General features: G+C 35.2%; 1 pseudogene across 1 annotated transcript; it reads left to right on the top strand.

The window, feature by feature from the left end:
• The first annotated feature begins 1,054 nt into the window (after positions 1-1,054).
• Positions 1,055-12,336, top strand: LOC145597526 (coiled-coil domain-containing protein SCD2-like; annotated as a pseudogene). Its single transcript, XR_014103368.1, has 17 exons — positions 1,055-1,702; positions 2,287-2,459; positions 5,708-5,780; positions 5,911-5,952; positions 6,035-6,097; positions 6,510-6,559; positions 6,633-6,660; positions 7,209-7,280; positions 7,386-7,496; positions 7,582-7,642; positions 7,933-8,049; positions 8,130-8,251; positions 8,347-8,404; positions 8,720-8,761; positions 9,211-9,251; positions 10,971-11,097; positions 11,909-12,336. The product of XR_014103368.1 is annotated as a coiled-coil domain-containing protein SCD2-like (transcript).
• The last annotated feature ends 4,796 nt before the right edge of the window (positions 12,337-17,132 follow it).

Raw genomic sequence — 17,132 nt, forward strand, 5'->3', positions numbered from 1 at the left:
AGTAAGGATAGCATAGTAATTTTATAGGTAAAAAGCCAAAAGCCAATACCAAAAAGCTAGTAAGACTAAGGGCCTGTTCTCATACGATTATTTTCAGTTCAATTCAGTTCAGCTCATAACTTTCTTTTCTTATAAAATATTCAGTTCAGTTCAATTTAATTAGCTCAGTTCAGTCAATGAGAACAGGCCCTAACTTATAATTTTTGGCTGAAAAAACCGACTTTTTAGCCAACAAAAAAGCCATTTACCAAACATTTTTTTTTTCGGCTTTTTGAGCAAGATGAAAAACTAAAAGCCAAAAGCTAACCAAAAGACCAAGCAAAAGTCATTTACCAAATAAGGCCATAATTTTCAACTTTTACATAAACATATACAATACACAAGTTATAGTGCCATACACATTACAGATGAGTTCATAATAACTCAGTAGCAATAGGAATCATCATCTGAAATAGAAGCGAAGCACTCATCAAAACATCTACGTTCAACCTCGGTAACACCAAAGTATTTATAGCTGAAGCTACTACTCATCATAAAGGAGTCCAACTAGCTCTTCAATGTAACATTCAAAACATTGAAAATGAAGGTGATAACCTATTAGTTATCAACTATTCAACTCAATAAAAGACAATTTGGGCAGTACCTTGTAAAATTGAGCATATTACTCCGTATCAAAGACACTTGTTCTCTCCATTCTCGATTTTGCAATTGGAGTATCCAACATGTCTACAGAAAGACAGATTACACATCAAATTGGATAGCTAATGTGAACCATTTAGTATCTAGTATTATGAATATGGATGTTTGTAATACTTTTAGTTTGATTTCTATTCTTTCTTGTGATACATAAGAAATTCCCTTATGAGCAGAGTTTCTAATAAGTTTTTATACCCTAAAAGGACGTTTGGTCGAGGTCGAGGTCGAGATCGAGATCAAGGCACGAGTAGTAATAGTAAAATTCTAAATATACAAACCAAAATGGTCGAGGTCGACATGGTCTTTGGCCACAATACACGTCACATCAAATCACAGCACACAAAGCTCGTTCTCGTGTTCTTCGGCCAAAAATCTAAAATTTTCACCCAATTTATAAAACACAACACACGTATCTAATTCCACCGGAATTCTCTCCTTCCGGCAACTTTCTCTCTCCTCCACGCCGCCCCCACTTTCTCTCTCCTCCCTCTTTTCCTGCAATTCCCAAAGATCTACTCCCTTACTCAACCCTAATTTCTCTCTCCTCCATTTTCAATCCAATTTCAAACCTCAATTTCAACTCAAAATCTTCACAGTAAACTCCAATTCAATCCAATTCAACCCAACTTCCATTGATTCATCGAAAGTGATGGATCGGAGAAGAGCGTTGAGTCCGGTGTACACCCGACAGTGGAGCAGCAACTCGACCAACTCCAGCAGCACTGACTCGGTGTCGCCGGCGATGTCTCCGGCGCACCCTAGCTCACGCCTCGGAAGTGGTTACTCGACTGTTAAACGAACTCAGAATGTTGCTGCTAAAGCTGCTGCTCGTAGATTAGCGCAGGTTATGGCTACTCAAACTGCTACCGATGATGATGATGATGATAACGATGACGGTGATGTTGATCTTGGGTTGCGGTTTGGTGCTCCGCCGTCTTTGGTTCCGCCTTCGAAGAATTCTTCTAATGGGTTTTCTCGGCCTAGTAATCGTGCTCCGTCTCCTGCGGTAATCCCGTAACTTTGATCGAACCCGTGTTTTTTTTTATTTTAATGTTCGTGTTAAATTGGAAATGATGTAGACGGGATTTGATTCTAGGGGTTGGTTATTGTCGCCGAGACTTTAACCAACTGAGCTACAGAGTAGGAGGAGTAGGAGTAGTTTTAACTTTGTTTTACTTTGATCGAACCCGTGTTTTGTATTTTTTATGTCCAAGTGGAAATGATGTACTCGGGATTTGATTCTAGGTATTGGTTATCATTGTCGAGACTTTAACCAACTAAGATACAGACTTTAATTAGTGGAATTGCCTGTATGATTGGAACTTAGGATCTGAGAATTGGAGTTGAATTTAGTAGAATGCTCGAACAAGCTGTTTAATTTGTTTATTGTTCTTAGTTGAGTGAATTAGAGTAAGAAATTGTGTATTGAAGGGTGTATGAATTCATGTTGTTTGAAATTATAGAGAGTTTATGTGATAATGTTTCCAACTGTGGTGGTGAATCGAGCTATGGTTTAATGCAGTTGGTTTGTTGTGAGGTGATTGAATTAATTAGTGGACTGATTAGATGTTTTTTGCATGGCTGAATTAGTTAGGTAGGAACTATGTCGATCACAGCGCTCATTCTGTACGTTCGACATCAGCTGGAAGGCCAACTCGACAGCCTGCAGTGACACAACCTTCTAAAGTGGGGATAAAAACCCCTGCTGCGATACAACCGGTAGAACTTCCCACTTCCAAGACAAGATCATCATCAGACAAAAGGTAAAAGAGCTTTACGTTTGATATTTTATAGACATAATGTGATATCTCTTTTGTTTAGTACTCCATATATGATACTAAGGCCCGGACAAACAGTTTTATGATACTCTTGAAAGTTATAATATTAAAATCAAGTATGAACATATGAAGTATATAAAATTAAAAAACCCTGAAAGTTACAAGTTATTTTGCCTGCCATGCTGAATATTTGACAATGAAAGCCCCCATGAAAAAGCTCTTGAAGCAAGGAGCACATACTATGACATTTTTTATAAAATTTATGAGAAGTTTCCTATAGGAAGCTTTATGCTGACAGTTCTGTCATTTGTTTCACTTTAAATCAGTGTCAAGAATTCCATGACGATGTACATAGAGAGGATCTATTCCTTACATCACCTATAGTCTATATTACTAGGTTGCAATTGTTGGAGAAGGTTAGCTGACTACGCCAATTTACTCTTTGATTGTTAATTAATGGATATGAAAGTGACTATTCACTATATTTCCTGCTTTGGTTTATGATGAACGGAATAATAACAGTTCAACAAACTTCTTATTCATTGTATATTTTGTGAAGTCAATTGCATTTCAAATCATGGGTTTTAAGATGCAACTTTCAAGTAGTAGGGCTAAGGCTGTATACTTTTTCCTTTCAATCCCCTACGCTACTTTAGAGGGAGCCTAGTTTGAGACAGTAGGGTTCATCAAGTTCAAAATAATGTCTTGTTATTTTAGTTTGTTCAGACGGGTGAAAATTAGGTGAAGTGAATGCACCCTTAGTGTGTCATAGTGTTAGAATCCAACTCCTTTTGATGTATTTAGTTCCCTTTAGATGCTTTCTTAGAGTTTAGTTTATGTTTTCTAGGCCATATGTCCCATTATTGTGTTACTGTCAGTTCAGTGTTCACTAGGGATTCTATGCATGTACTACATTAAGCTCTTTAGAGGGCGAATGATTAATGAAATCTTAAAGCCTTCTACCAAGTGTTGCCTTGCTTTTATGCTTGTTTGTTGCTAGACCTTTATAGATATTGTGTCTTACTTGCATATTAGCTCCCCTCCAACCCAACTTGATGCGTTAAGGACTCGTGGTTCGGACCCGCTTGTGCCCGCTTTGAAGTATCGGCCGCCACAAGCCCCGACCACCAACACTCCGTCGCCAGATAGACGCGAGTGCTCCTAAGGTTTTATTGCCCGCTTGTGTTGCTTTGTGCTCACAAGTCCTTCTTCCGCTCAAGGCTAGCGTTCTTGCCGCCAAAAGGCTAGAGCGCGCCGCACGTTTCGGGGCCCAAACTCCCGGACCGTGACACATAGGATGGGACATGAAGCTTTGGGCTTATTTATTTCGCAAGAACAATCACATACCTTGATGACTCTAAAGCCGGTGGTGACTGATGTGGAAGTACTACATAGAGAGAGGGTACCATGGAATAGAAGGATTTTGATTTCAACTAAAGGTTATTACTGCGAATTCTCATGGATGAGAGGTTGAAATTGTCGTTGTTTCATTTGAACAAAATGATGCTGACTATCGGAGTCTTTTTTATCGCCCCCCACCCCCCTTCTATGGGTCGGTCAATAGTAGTAAGACCTGTCTTCATGGGGTCTCCCCCCTCTTCCCCTTCTCTCCCCAACCCAATTCTCAAGGTACTTGGCTGTTGTGATCCCTCCCACCCCAATTCTCAAGGTAATTGTTGTGATGGGTTGGGCTCTCTTTTGATATAAGAAGCCTGACTTGAGGCCCCATACTATACCTGACCCCCTCTCCCCAAAAAAATGTTTCCTAAGTCCTTTTTCAAGGTCAAGGGGATGGTGGATAAATCTTATCTGCGTCTCCCTAAGACACTTAATAAAAAGAAAAGAAAAAAAAAATTCAATGTAGCATTATTTGGTGCACCTGAATTGTTGAATGGCCTTCCTACCATTTCTGCATTTTGGTATTGATGGTCATTTATTGATGATGGATGTCGAAGGTTATAAATTGATGGGTTGAAAGTCTGTAGCTCTCATTCCTGCCTATTATCTCTCAAAGTTTTACTAAAGGGAATTTCAACTCCGACTTTCGCTAAAACTTCATTTCTCACCTTTCACCCAAGCAAGCAGGTATGAAACTCTTTATTCTGCCTCATACTTATAAAATAGACTATTGCTGCTTGAAGGATAAGATTTTACCTAGAGACATTTCAAAATATGGAGACAAACAACCTTTTGTTGAATAGTTGTATTAGTTATAGATTTTATTCTAGCTTTTTCTCAATCTATAGAATGTTTGTACATGGGAAGCAAAAGTTGGAAGTCATCATTGCCAATATGACTTAATGTCCCAAAATTCTTGAATTCATTCCAAAACAGTGACTCATTTATGAGCTATGAAACACGGAAGTGGCTGGAGGAGTTTGTCCATTCAGCGTGCCAAAAAATATGGTTTTTTTGAAACGTATGTGTGGAAAAGGTTTCGTGGTCGGTCAATCTCCACCTTCTCTATCCTTCTCGTGGTTGTCTCTTTGCTCATGAGCAATGTATAAAAAAAAAACTCAAGGCTCACTAGAGCAATAAGGTCCTGTTGCACCTAGGTGCACCTCTTTGAAGTGAGGCGTACAATATAAATTTACTGAGGTGCACCACCTCAAGTGTGCCTCATGTGCCTTAGGTACGCCTCTTTGAATGCACCTCGCCTAGAGCAAAAAAAATTGCTATACCCTAATCGCTGCTTTTTTATACACTGCTTATGAGCTATATGTATCCCCCTTTTTGCTGCTGTACGTGAAATTTGTATGGGTGTTTGTGACTTAGCGGGATAAATATCATGGGCCGATAATGTGGGGAAATTCCAAGTTTATATTCCTGATAAACATGGAGTACAAATATAGTGGCATTTTAATAATGAAATCAACAAACTACTCATACATGTGACTATTTGAGGCCCACTACTTTCTCCTTTCTTTGCATTTTTGAATAAAATCAACAACCAAGTATCAATGATTAATGTTTAGCAACTCACCAGATAATACACTTATGCCACTTGATTTGCTGCATTTGTTTATCAAGGAGATATATTGGGGTGTCCTCAGTAAAGTGGGTCTAAATAAAGTGGGCTTCTTCGTATATACTTGGCTTATTTTCTTTTTTATTGAGCTTCACTGTAGGGTAGTGGTTGTTCCCTACCTTGTTTGTAGAAAAGAAGTTAAATTGTCTGCTTTATAATTTTCCCCCAAAAAGATTGCTAAAAAAATTGGCGGTGACATAACTAGGTTTCCAGATTTTGGTCATCTCAAACTGAAAGATTCGGGAAGCGGGCCAGAGGATGCTGCTCTTCTCGATGAAGTATGTGACACTTGCAATGATGTTTCATAAAGCTCTTTTATTAGTCTATTAATATATGCAGCATCGATAACTGTTATTAAGTGTAATTGTGTAAACATGCTCTCTAAGATGATATGTTCTCTTACTGCAGTTAGATATGCTACAACAAGAGAATGAAAATGTCCTTGAACAGGTATAATTCCCTGCCCTTTGAAAGAAAATAGTTAAGTGCCTTAGGTTGGTCTCGAATGTAAGAATCTTTATACCTATTACAGCTTCGAGAAGCCGAGCGAAAACGCGAAGAATCAGAGGCCAGAGCAAGAGAACTTGAAAGACAGGTCTGTATCCTAGGCTAGGTATAATTCTTCCGTTTGCAGTTCTTAATTTGACTAGATGGAGTCTAAAAATGTAGTCTTCACTGAACTTGGTTTCTACACTCTATAAGCTGTTTAAAGTGTAAGTATTTACACCTAATATGTAGGAATATAATCCTATATTAGGTATTATTTGGGTAAATATCATCATGAAAAACAATATTGTTCAACATCACAGCTGCAAATGCAATAATTCCATCTCTTATAGGGAATTTTCCATCCTGATGTTTTGTGAAGTTTATATGTTTGCTTCTATCTTTATGTTTTTAGACTTTTTGTGCTTTAGATTTTAGCTAGCGCATGAAGTATATAACATGTTTTGAATGAGATGATATGTCCGATAACATCATACATTTTTCATACTGACTACTGACAGGTTGCATCTATGGGAGAAGGTTTATCTCTGGAAGCTAAATTGTTGAGCAGGTAACTTTATTCCTTATATTAATCTCTCAGCTACAATGCTCGTGTTGCATGAACTCATTGTGATTCTTTTCAGGAAGGAAGCAGCACTACGTCAAAGAGAGGTGTGTATAGGCTCTTATCGGGTTAATATTTTAGTTTTCTAACTTAACAGAATTTTCCATTGGTGCGGGGCTTGAAATTCTTTTCTTTTTTCTTTTTTTTTTTATTTTATTTTTTTTTAATTTTTATTTTATTTTATTTTTTTAAATATTGAAAGCTACCTTATCAATTTGCATAAATAATGGATTTTGCAGAAAAGAGTTCTAACTACTTTTTACATCTCATATGGATATTCTTTTAAAATCCTTGGTTCATGATGAATGATAGGCTACTAGGTTGGGAAAGCACTACAAAATAACCATAGATGCTAAAACTCTGAGGCTTCTCCGCTTCCTAAAACTTTAGTCAGACAAGCATACTCCATGGCACTTTTAAAATACTCTATAAGGCTTTACCACTGAATGCATACATTCCTTGGCACATCTGCTGCTAGCTTGATTTTTTTTTTTTTAAAAAAAAAAAAAAAAAAAAAAAAAAAAAAAAAAAAAAAAAAAAAAAAAAAATCTGTTTAGGAAAGTTTCTGAAAAGTTGAGCTTCAACTGTTTGGTAGGCTGCCCTTGCAGCTGCAAAACAACGCAGGGAAGGCAAAGCAGAAATGGAGACTTTGCATTCAGAAATTGAGGTAAAGTCTACTTAGCAAAGTTTGAAATGGACTTCCTAAAGTATAGTGCTTGTGAGCTATACTTGTATTATAATAAATCAACATCATCATCATTGATGTTATTAGAACCTAAGAATGGAGGCTGCTGCAACAATGGAGAAGCTTGAAGAAGCTGAGTCTGAGGCAAAAGCAATGCGCACCATGACTAAGAGAATGGTTTTGACCCAGGAAGAGATGGTTTGTAATTTACCATTTAAATTTATGCTCATTACATGTTTACAGGATGATGAATAGAAATTGACAACCTTCCTCTGACATGTAGGAGGAAGTGGTTCTTAAAAGGTGCTGGCTTGCTCGTTACTGGGGCTTGGCTGTGCAGTATGGTATGACTCCTCTTGTTTCCTCTATATAAAGAGGTAGTAGCTTAATATTGTTAGATGCGTGAGGGAATTCAGGCTTACAATTGCACTTATGGGCCTTATGGCTGCTTTTGATTTCATTTTTCTGTTGGTTTTCTGTGAAGAGGTTGCATAATGCTGTGTACAAAAATTTTGGGCCAGCAATCGCTTTCGTTTGTTGAAAGAATCATTATTCTGGAAAGATTGGTGGTTGCTGAATTATAATATATTCTTATGCATCTAGTGTTGATACATATCTTTGTTGCTACATGCAGGCATTTGTGCAGATATAGCTGGGTCCAAGTATGAATATTGGTCTAGATTTGCTCCTCTTCCGTTTGAAGTTGTCATATCTGCAGGACAGAAGGCTAAGGAGGATTTTGTGAATAGAGGTTAGTTGATTGTTCTCTTTTCTGTTAAATTTGTTTGCAATTTTTAGCGAACAAATGTTCTAGCTCATTATTTGTTGCAGGTGAGAGCGATTCAAGTAGAGGGAGCAAGTCTGGCAGAGAGACCAGTGATCTTACTGGGGAGGGAAACATTGAAACTATGCTTTCAGTAGAGATGGGTTTAAGGGAAATGGCTTCCTTAAAGGTTTGTCTTCAATGTCAAGTTCTTCGTGCTTAATGGACTGTCGGTTTTTGCAATTTCCTTTATTAGACCTAAGCAAAACTTACATCTCGTTTCAGATAGAGGATGCAGTTGCATTGGCAATGGCACAAAAAAGACGCCCAAATTTAGTCTGAGGTTTGCTCAATACTTTTTCTATAGATTTGTAGAATTGTTAGTATCTATTATTGGCTAGCAGTATAAAACTAAAAACATTAAGTTCCAACTTGAAGTGTTCCTCTATTTTCATTCTTTTTGTTTAAGGTGGGTGTGGGGCAATTAATATGAAGAATGGGGATGCAAATTTAAATTTGTATTGCTTTTTTGACTTATTTTGGGCTGATATGTCTATAAGCTTTTCTAACGTAAATCTGTTTTTCTTGTTCCTTATTTTATCACTATGATGATTTAGAGCCTACATTTACCTTCCCCCATTTAATGTTTATTTTCCAGATTTCAAAGTGGCTGGTGATCCCAAGTTTATGGAGTCATTTGGTAATGGAATTCATATATATTTTTTATATTGCATTTAATTTCTGTTTATTGTAGGCATTGTGGGTATAAATTGTTTATATCACATTTAACATCTGTTTATTGTAGACATTATGGGTACACAAGCTGTATCTTACTGCTTTAAAACCTAGGGAACAATTGTTAATTGAATGATGTTATCTTTAAGATCTGGTCGATTTAAAGTTAAAACTTTTGTTGCATTCCTTTTGTGGTTCACAGTCAGTGTTAGGTAACTAAGACCTGAGAAGAAAATTCCCTTAAAGAGTCAAAAAAGTCAATATATTATAATCTTTCCTATTTGCGGGAAACTGTTGTATCTGAGCCCGAGTATTTCTGGTTTATGCATAATGCATGTTTATGTTGTGGTGAATTAACTTTTAATCTGTCTAATTTCTAATATCTTGGTGTTTGCCAAAATTGTTTTACTGCAGAATTGAGTCAAGAGGAAACAGATGATGTTCTTTTTAAGGAGGTATGCTTCAATAACACTATATGATAGAATATTGAGTTGTGTCGTTTTAGACTGGTATACTCAAGGATATTATCATACATTAAAAAAAAATCGTGAACTTTTATGTGTACCTTACATTTTAATCTAATTGATAATGACCTTATGTCCTTCAATTGCGACCTAATGTTACAACCTCCAAGCACATTTTGCAATACGGTGGGTGGATAATTGTTATCTCCTTCCCTCATCCAGTGGAACTTTTTTACTTTAATCAACTTGGGCCATTTTATCTCCTCATTTCACTTCCCTTTCAGATAGGGGTTAATGGTATCGAACCTTGCCATGTGATTGAATTAAATTTCAGCTTGACTACTGAGAATTATAGATTGCCTAGATGGGCCATGGCTAATGTAATTGATTTGTGGGAGATGGAGTAATGAAAGAGAGATGGTTGGGAAGGTGGGGATAGCTATTGTTGATATGAGAATTGTGGGTAATGTCAATATGAATTCTCTTTTCCAGAGCTGTTTGGTTTAAGACAGTGTAGGATAAGAAGAGGGAATAAGTAGCGAGAGAAGGAAAGAAAGAATTTGAAAATATTCCTTATGTTGGTTTTACACTTTTATACCTTTTATACTTGGCTCTTGAAGGTGGGGCCGGTTATCTGCTAGTTTTGGCGAGTTTGAGATAGGCAACAGTTGTCATTTGCTACTCGATGCTATAATTAGTTAAAGTTATACCAATGTGACAAAAGGTTACTAAGTTTTATAATGGGCCTTCATGGGAGGATTAGCTGGTTTGTCTTCTGTGATATGGTCTAGAATGTTCTAAACATTGTGGAGCAAGGATTCACTAAATGATGTCAAGATATGATTGCTACTAAGTTTACTATACAGTGACAATTCTGACTGATCATGCTGCAGGTGTGGTGGTGAATAAGTGGTAGGGTTGGGGGGTAAATTTAGCAAGAAACAGGTGCTGCATCACGAAGAACTAGCAATAGTTTTTTTTTATTAAAGGCCAACTATTGTCTAGAAGATACAGTGGCTGAAACTTTTAGAATTGGAAGATGATCTTAATTGTAAAATCATTTGGGGTCTGTTTAGCATTGAGCTGGAACTTCATTTTTTTGACTCATACAAGCCATGGATCTATGGAACAAGACAGAAAGACCTGGTAAAACTGATCTATACCCGATTACCTAACCCGAAATACCTGAACTCTACTTGAAGTCACTTGAACCGATTCTGTCTCGATTTATAATCCAATGGTTCAACCCTGCCCGACCCAAATCGAAGCAACAATCATGGTTTCTAGTAATGATTATTCTATTATAATAAGCATATTGGCAAAAGAACTGACTATGACCCACTGGACCAGTCATGAACTGGTTAGAACCCGAAATCAGTCCTAATGGGTCTTACTCAAAAGTGACCCAACCCAAATTGACCCGATCCGAACGACCGAATTTCCACCTCTAGCTATAAGGATGACAAGATAACTTAACGAGCTGAGACTGACTTGTAAATGAAAGTCAGAATTTCTTTGCTCGTCCAAGTATAGTTACTAAATAAAGCATTAAATGCACAAATTGGCTATTGTTTTTATGTATGCTGATGAGAGGATAGGTAGAACAGGGAGGTAATCAATTCCCCCTTTCCCCCTTATGTAAATGTTCAAGTTACAGTTGGATATTGATTTGGGACTTGAAAAGATTTCATGTTTATTTTATATTACTAGGCCTGGATGACGTATTTCTGGAAAAGAGCAAGAGATCACCAGGTTGAGGAGGACATTGCTGAAGAGAGACTTCAATTATGGACCAGCCGCAGCGGTCAGTCTCCAGCATTGCAGGATGCAGTCGATGGTATTTGCTCTTATACCAATCTTCTAAATGTATTTACTGTGGTCATATGCATTGAAGATCATTTTGATCCAGATTTATTGTGAATGGTGGTTTACTTTTGAAGATCTATTAAGGTATTTTTTTTGCCATGAAAGGCAAGTTCTGGTCACAATTATGTAGAAGCTGTTATCCTAACTGTAGTCACTGTATCCCATTGCTTTTTAACTGAAACTTTGTACTCGACGTGTTAATTATCAGTATAATTGTCCTCATCTACATGTAAGTGCAAAAGTGGGCTCCCAATTCAGTTGTCAAGCCATGCCAACTGTGTCTAACAGTCGGGCCTTGCCCAAAATGAGCATAAATCTAAAAGTTGGATCCATTTGATGATTATTAAACTGATGGTGGGTTGGTAATATATTTACATTTGCTTAAAGTTTGTTGGTCATTCCAGTTAGGGTTTTTGGATCTGTTTTCCATGAAAAGAATTGAGGATTGTAAAGCAAATCAATATAGTAAATAAGTTATAGTAAAGTGTGTTTGATGATGATGTGAAGGTGCTTGAGATATATTCTCATATGGACAACATTGTGTGTTATTTATTAATGCTCTTTAACAACGTATCATATAAAGTTGAACATGCAATTTGTCTATTATTAGCTTGGCTTTGCACGCTTCATATAACTCAAGTGGTCAATTGTGTGCATTTTTGGTCAGATGTTATTATCGAGAAATTCAGTTTGTCTCAAATCTGCCATTCTTTTTAGAATTTCTTATCATCTTTTTACCCAAATCTTTTGGAAGTGTTTTGACGTGAATACTTGTGTGTCAGTTGAACGTGGTTTGATTGAGTTAAGGAAACTTGGATTAGAACAACAACTGTGGGAAACATCTCGCAAAGAGATGGAACATCATTCACCTCCATCGCAAGTTGCCAATCACAAACATGATGCCGAATCAGAGAATTCTACATGATGGACTTCTCCTACTATACTGCGTGGTAAACAATTCAATTTTCAACCTTTTTCTTGGTTAGTTTTAAATGTTATGGCTGCCATTTTTTTTTCAGTTCACAGTTTATTTTTTATACCCTTGAAAAACAAAATGTAGAGTGGCATTGTGTACGTGCTTAGTCTCTTGATTTCATGAACAAGAAATCAAGAATCCTTGTAAAGTCAGTGTGTAATTAAAGTGCTTGTATAAAATCTTGCAAATGCAGTAATTTTTGAAATTTATAGAATTGCAGTTAGATTTACTGTATGTTCATACTTTGTACAATAGTCTTCTATCACCCCTTGATCTTTGCTTTTCTCCTTTTTCGGATGTAATTTGATTCTTTGATTTTTCAAGTGTTGACATGATTAATTCTACGTACTGGTTTACCATAGAATGGGATTATAGATTACAGGTTTTAGACCATAACTAGCTTTCTATGGTGTTTGTTGAAACATGGTCTCTTCAGTTTTCCCTCTTAGTGATTGGTCTTCAATATTCTGAGAGGAAAGTTCCAGTTTTTGTGATATTTGCAGTTAAAATGGCGCAATAAGTTTGTAACAGAAATTCGACATTAACAGTGACAGTGAAGATTTTATAAGAATTGCTCCCTTTTGATCAAAAAATTTTAGGCACCACTTTAACTGGGTTAAAACACTTGTTAGAAATATTAATATGTTTGATGTAGCGAATAGGTGTAAGGTATTTTCGGCTACAAATTTTGGAGTATTAGTGATTTAACCTAGCTATAACACTTTTTGAGAGATGAGAGTAGAGGGGGTGGTAAGGGAATTCTCCTAATCCCAAACACATGTAGATAGTAGGGCTTGAATTTTGACTTTACAGTGTCTACCATCTCTAAACGAGCTTGGTTTAGTAGTTGTTTAAATAGTTTTTTAGTTTTTGAAATAGTGTTTGTCAAATGTAACTACTAGTATATTTCTTTTAATATATTTATTATTGAAATTTATTGTATAATCACCAAACGACTACTTTGACAATTGTCTCTAACACATCTACTCGTTGACATCTAAACTTGCCTTAGAAATACTGTTTGGGTAGTGTTTCTCAATCGTTAATTATATTAGCATTTCAAAGGTAATAGTAAAGTTTGTCAATAATAAGTACTTTTACAAAAAATACCTTCTGTTTTGATATGTAAACTACTTGTATTTATTTCTACTACTATCAACAATTACTGAAACAATTAACTTTAATTTGCTACTACTTGACTGTTACACGTTACTTTCATAGCTATTTGCGGCCCAACAACTAAAATTTACCCTCTACGGCTTGTTTTGCCAATCAAAGCCTTAACCTCAAGGTCGGGTAACATTTTGTATGATTTTGCTCTTTCTCCTTTTGTTCTCTTTGTAAGTGGAATCATAACAATTTGACTTACCCCCCTTTTGCAAAGGGCCACCTAAAGAATTTTTTTTCCTCATTATAAATAAAATTAAATTCAAATTGGTTTGATTTGTAAAAAGATACTCTTACTATATGACCTAGATCGGTGACATTTTTTCATACATCAATTGATTGTAAGGTAGAATCTTACTACACGATTTAGTGGTCTTACTTCTTTTACCTTTATTTTTCTCATCATAGATGAAACTAATCATCAATTTATTAATTCATTATACACCCCCCCCCCCCCCCCCCACCCCCCAAAAAAAAAAAATAAAAAAAAAAATCCACTTGGATATTATTAGTCATAGTAAAAATATAAATGTTTTTGCTGTCAAAAAAAAAAAAAAAAGAAAGTTTAATTGGTAAGTGCAAGATGAGACATCTTACTTGACTTGAACAATGGGATGTGGGCAAGGTCTCTTAACAATGGAGGTAAGGGAATTTCCATCTTCAAAGTGTCTCCAATAACAATTCATGTCTAATTATTACAATCTTAAGATCATACTCCGTAATAAGATATAAAGTACAATCTTTACCGCTAAACTAGCTAACTCATAGTCGTAATACGTATATTGCTTATTATATACGAGTACTCTCAACTAGTTAGTTTTAAAGGTACTAGACTTTCAAAAAGATACGACATGGAGAATGTATAAGATTAATGGTTTCAATCCCAAAATTTGAGGGTCATTTGACTAGCTTGAAGTGATAAACACGCCTTGCATTAAGAAGAACAACATGCCTTTATATTTTATACAACCTCTCTTTTGTTTTGTTATTTTTATATTTGTCATGTACCTTTGTTTTAAGTGACACAATAATTTCAAAATTCTTTTTATGAAAAGGCTAAAAGAACCAATAAATTAAAACAAGAACAAGAAGTAATAACAAATTAGGTAATGCATGTTTGTTTGAGCCTAAAGCTAGGTTAAATTATCCATAATTGCCTAAAAAAATAAAAACACAAAAGGATAAAAAATTACAAAAAAATAAAAATAAAAACGTGTACAAAAAATGTCAAAAAATGAAATGATGATATAATCCCACGCGTGCTAGAAGAGCACTAGACAAAAGACAGAGAGAATTGGTTATTGGTACAAATATTAAAAATAAATAAAAATTGAAAAAACCCATAAAAATAAAAAAAATAAAAATTAGAGCAAAACAAACAAAGAGTATGGCTCTGAAACACAAGGGGACATAAGGCATGCAGTTAAACTGTAGGCTTGATGCCATGACATGCCCATCTTTTTTTGATGATGGAATTGAAATGAGTGATTTTTTTTTCCATTTGCTTTGTTTTCCACATCCCTTTTGCCGTTTTTGTTATTAGGTAACTGTGCTCCACTCTACATCATAACATCTGAAACTGCCTTATATTGGGGCAGGCTTTCTTTTGGTTGCTATGGTTGTGCCTGTGGTCTTGTGGAGTTGGCCGTCCGAAATTAATTGTCACATTGTCGGGATAATAGTGTTTTGTTTTGTGACTTACGTAAGTAGTATTTGAATTTTAATTCAAAATTGCTATGTTATTGTTCGGTTTAATTCAACTTGTTTTGTGTTCTATACTATGTAATTTATATTGGAACGTATTTGAGTTAGTTTATAATTATTTGAACTACTAATCATTGTAACATAGCTTATGTTAGCTCCGCCTTAAGTAGTGTAACTTTTTATTTTTTTTTGGAATAGTTGTACAATGACTTCTTTTATCTAAAGAAAATGAATTTAATTTGTTTGAATTCTGAAATAAGTAAAAGAAAAATAATATAATAAGTAAACTGCACGGACACATTTATGTAAAGTACTCTTAGTTATTAAGCAATAACTAAACATATGATCATTTTTTCAGTCAACAAAATAAATTCTACTAACAAATTAAAGGTGGAATGGGATAGAGAAACAAATAGGAAATGATAGATATAAAGAAACGATTACATACTTGTATGTTTTCTTAGTAGATAATTTGAGAATATGGATCCTTACACAAGTTAATTCAGCTCGATTTAGGATCTGTTCTCATTGACTGAATTCAGCTGAACTGAACTGAACTGAATAGAATTGAATTGAACTGAACTGAACTAAACTGAATATTTTATAAGAGAAGGAAATTAGGAGCTGAAATGAACTGAATATTTTATTAGAGAAGGAAATTAGGAGCTGAACTGAGCTGAACTAAAGTGAGCTGAAGTGAACTGAACTGAACTGAACTTCAACGTAAGAGAACAGGCCCTTAGCTTAATAGACAACTCAAAGTCAGGAAAAAGTTAGAGAATCCCCACCCATAAGTCTCACCGAGTCACCGGTGGATTCTTGACTATATGAGTATGGTCCAAAAGTATAAGTTCAAGTTTGGAGAAACTATAAGCCTTTAATAACTTGCGTTTTCAATGATTAAAGATGTATGTTGCTATTAAAATTGTGCTTAGATACATAAAAATATTTATTCATTAGCACCAACACACACAAAGAATAATTGATATGAAGTTTGCTGGTATCAATAGAATCTTGTGTTGGTATCAAAATGCTACCATTTACAACCTAATACCAATAAGTTTTATCAGATTCATTAATGACTCAAGTTATTAGAGGCCGAGAATTTCTCATATTACCTTGCCATTTTTTATTATTTTTTTCTACCTTGGTAAATACAAGTAAAAAAAAAAAAAAATTGTGTTACCCTTTCTTGTGCTACTTTGTTGGACCACTTATCTCTTAAGTCTTGACAACATTCCCACTCCTATACAAACAAATGAACTAAAAAGATGAAACAAAACATGTTCATTGGGAAATGATTTTGGCACACCCTTAATTGATTTTGGCACACCCCTATGTGAGAGCACAATTTTATACTCTTCTCACATAGGGGTGTGCTAAAATCAATAAAGGGTGTGCCAAAATTAATTTCCATGTTCATTATAGTAAAGTTTGTAATATGCACATTATAATACCCTCTATAGACACATTCCACCTATAATAATGATTAGGTTATCTCTTTACAAATATAAAATTTTCTTAATCATTAAAACGATTAATAATTGAAATTGTTACTCTATCACATCGTCTTTAATGTATATCTCAATTGACTTTTTACTGTTCAATAATATCTGTGATTGTTGAGCCCATGAGAAAACCCACATGTGAGAGGTGTGTTGTCCCACATTAGTTGAGTATATAAGTGAGAGTTTGTATTGGGATGTGTATTCCACATTGAAGAAACAAGAAATTTATGTCCACTATATTAGGCTAAGGGGCTACTCCCCTTATTGTCATATGGTTTTGAGGTGGAACATCCTTGAATTTGTATAGTGGACAGTTGAAACGGGTGTTAGGCCCGTTTATCAGTGATTAACATTATCTTAATCACACAAGTATATTATAAAATTATGAAAAAAAAAAAAATTTAAACTTCAAATCTCACATAAGCATATTTTAATGACTATATCAATGAATAATCATGATAAAATACGTTTCTCTCTTCAAATAGAATATTTTACACGGGACAAATTTAAAGGAACGAAGGAATAATCATAAGCTTAATAGTTTGATTAGTCGACCATAAACACTCCTAGCAATCATCATAAATAACCTTGTATAGGTAAAGGCATGCAGTCAAATGTGGAATAAGAAGTTACAGTAGAAGAAAAGCTAAT

This window comes from Chenopodium album, chromosome 20 (assembly GCF_948465745.1).
Source record: "Chenopodium album chromosome 20, dcCheAlbu1.1, whole genome shotgun sequence".
Taxonomy (NCBI): Eukaryota; Viridiplantae; Streptophyta; class Magnoliopsida; order Caryophyllales; family Amaranthaceae; genus Chenopodium; species Chenopodium album.